Raw genomic sequence first — 3,371 nt, 5'->3', positions numbered from 1 at the left:
GACTGTCGAAGCCAAAGTTGGGGGTCATAAAGCATTATTCAAGGTGGATACCGGAGCACAAGCAAGCCTCTTACCATTTTCAATATACCGCAAGTTGAAAACTGCCGAACTGAATCCTACGAGCTCTGTGCTGCGAGCATACAATGGAGGCATCATCACCAACTTCGGAACAACAGTCCAAAAAATAACCGTTGGAGATGCTGCAACTACAGTGAAATTCTACGTGGTGAAAAATGGACGTCGTGCAATACTGGGGCTTCACGCATGCGAAGCTCTAGGCCTTGTGCAGCGCACAGTGGACACTGTCAGCACTTCTGCTGAGTACGAAGCGATCAAGCACTTTAGGCACGTCTTTGAGGGTTTAGGATGCCTAAAGCAACCGTACAGCATGTTACTACAGCCAGATGCTACCCCAGTCGTCCAGCCAGCGCGGCGGGTGCCCCTGTCTTTGCGCCAACCGCTTCGCGACGAGCTTCAAAGAATGGAGAGAGCTGGTATCATCACAAAAAAAGATGGACCTACTGACTGGGTAAGCCCTTTGGTTTTGGTCAAAAAGAAAGACGGCAGTCTTAGGGTGTGCATGGACCCGAGAAGGATCAATGAGGCAACACTACCAGCTTCCCAGACGAGAAGATATTGAAGCAGAATTGACCGGCGCTTGCTACTTTAGTTGCCTAGATGCAAACTCTGGATTTCACCAGATACCCCTCGACGCCGCAACATCAAAAATTTGCACTTTTGCCACTCCTTTCGGTCGATACCGTTACTTGCGCCTGCCGTTTGGCATTTCATCGGCACCGGAAGTTTTTCACAAAATGCTGAGTCAGATGTTTGACGGGCTGCCAGGAGTTCACGTGTATATCGACGACATTTTGGTGCGGGGCATGATGAACGGCTAGTAGCAGTTCTGAAAGCTGCTGAAACAGCAGGATTGACACTAAACGCCGAAAAATGCAAGTTCGGTTTAACAAAGGTGCATTTTCTGGGTGACGTTATCGGACAAAAAAGAATTTCCCCGATCCCGAAGCTTGTGCGCAATCTGTTGGAAATGCCAACACCAAAAAGCAAAGCCGATCTACAGCGCATGTTAGGAGTGATCAACTACTTCGGAAAATACGTGCCAGTGTTGTCAGAACGAACAGCGATGCTGCGAGCGCTTCTCAAACCGCAAGTCGAGTTCGAGTGGACCGAAAACCACGCGAAGGAATGGAAATGCATCACGCAGGCACTTGCGACATCACCCTTGCTAGCAATATTTGACCCCAAAAAGAAAACAAAAATAACTTGCGATGCGTCCAAGGACGGCGTCGGAGCGGCGCTTTTACAGTGTCACGGTGGTCACTGGCGACCGGTGGCATATGCTTCACGAGTCTTAACACCACCGGAGCAGCGTTACGCGCAAATTGAAAAGGAGACGCTGGGCATTCTGTTCGGTTGCGAGAAGTTTCATCAGTTTGTGTATGGACAGACGGTCATTATCGAGACCGACCACACGCCACTTCTGTCAATCGCTGCTAAAGGAATTTGTGACATGCCCCCACGATTGCAGAGATTTTTTTTAAGACTTCTCAGATATGACTATGTTCTACAGCACGTTCCAGGGAAGCAACTGGTCTTGGCAGACATGCTCTCACGATCGACTAGACCCGGGGGTGTCGACAATGCTGGTGCCACAGAAGACGTCGAAGTTCACGCACTACAGCTCCTGAACGCCATGGTCACGGTAACAACGCAGCAAAAATTGGCAAAGGAAACTGCTCGTGACTGCTACTTGCAGACTGTCGTCAGCAACTTATCAGCAGGAAAACCAATTCAAGGTGAGCTGAAGCCGTTTTCATCTGCACTGTCCGTAATCAACGGAATTCTGTTCAAAGGAACAAAAGCTGTCATACCGAGAAGCATGAGACAAGAAATGCTATCAAGAATTCATGCCGGCCACCTTGGTTTAAACAAATGCAAAGAAAGAGCAAGACTTCTCGTTTTTTGGCCAGGCTTGAACAACGACATCGCAGTGCTTCTCCAAAACTGTTCTACATGCAGAAAGTTCTCGTATCAGCAAGCCAAAGAACCGCTGATAATGCGCCCGGTGCCGCAGTGTGCGTGGTACAGGGTCGGAGCGGACATCTCTTGTTTTGGGGGAAATTCTTACGTTGTCGTATATGATGCTCTTTCCAACTTCCCAGATGTCGAGAGGCTTCCAGACACAAGTGCAAGAAGTGTTGTTGCGGCTCTCAGTGCTATGTTTGCTCGATACGGCATTCCTATCGAACTGTGCACTGATAATGGACCACAATTTTCAAGCCAAGAATTCGCAGCCTTCGCTAAAGAGTATGATTTTGCGCACGTCACGTCTAGCCCACACTACCCGCAGTCTAACGGCCTTGCCGAAAAAGGTGTCCAAATTGTCAAGCGGATAATGAAGAAAACTCAAGACGCACGACACGACTTCTGGCTAGGCCTTCTGGCCTACCGGTCAACGCCACTGATTGATGGTCAATCCCCTGGCGAGCTTCTTCAAGGCAGGCGCCTTCGATCTAATTTCCCCGATTTTGGCGGTATCAAGACTATCGAAGTCAAGAAGCACCGCCAGACGCCCAAAGGACAGCCGTTGCCTCCACTAGGTAAAGGTGACGTCATCAGGCTGCGAGACACAACTTGGTCACAGAAAGGAAAGGTGGTTGGGGAAGCTGCCCCGAGGTCCTACCACGTTGTAACCGAAAGTCGTCGTGTTCTTCGGCGCAACAGGCGACACCTGCTTCATTCCAGCGAGCAGTATGCTGAAACAAGTGACGATGACACCGACGACGACTGCGCAGACGAAGCTGACCCAAATGCAAGGAACAGTCCAGGGAGTGTGACACCGCAGCCTTCTGGCAGGCTACAAGTGCAGCACCCCAGCAGCCTCCGGGGCTCTGTGACCAACATCTAGCCCACGGTGCCACGCCTCCGGCTTCGATTACCCATCCAGAGCAACCCACAAGTGTCATCAGTCTGAGGAAGTGGACTCGTACCGTGAAGCCTCCCCAACTTCTTCGTTATGACGCTGCTTTCAATCAGTTATCATGAACTTGAACCACTGTCTTGTGCTAACCTTGGAAGGATGTATCGGGCTTGCGTGATAACACGATAACAATGTGCCTGACATGCGCAGTGCGTAAACAGCGCTATCACGAAGGCTATATATATCGATGCCCTGCAATAAACTTTGTTCTTCTTGTTCTGGCCTTCATGCTGTCGAGTGCCGTCATTGCGAACTGATACACACGAGACGCACTTTTGGCCAGTAAAAACGTTCCTAGGTGCGGTTAAGGGTCCTGGCAAGCCCCAAGAACCCAGCCATACCGTCATCGTGCATTGTGTGTAGAACAGAG

The 3,371-nt window shown here is 50.2% G+C and overlaps 1 pseudogene; it reads left to right on the top strand.

The window, feature by feature from the left end:
• The first annotated feature begins 388 nt into the window (after nucleotides 1-388).
• LOC149325075 (uncharacterized) lies at nucleotides 389-3,066 on the top strand (annotated as a pseudogene).
• Nucleotides 3,067-3,371: the final 305 nt, after the last annotated feature.

The sequence above is a fragment of the Amblyomma mixtum genome, chromosome 10 (genome assembly GCF_055824585.1).
Source record: "Amblyomma mixtum isolate Tamu chromosome 10, ASM5582458v1, whole genome shotgun sequence".
Lineage (NCBI taxonomy): Eukaryota > Metazoa > Arthropoda > Arachnida > Ixodida > Ixodidae > Amblyomma > Amblyomma mixtum.
Note: the sequence above shows the minus strand (reverse complement) of the source record. Positions and strands in the feature narration are given on the sequence as shown.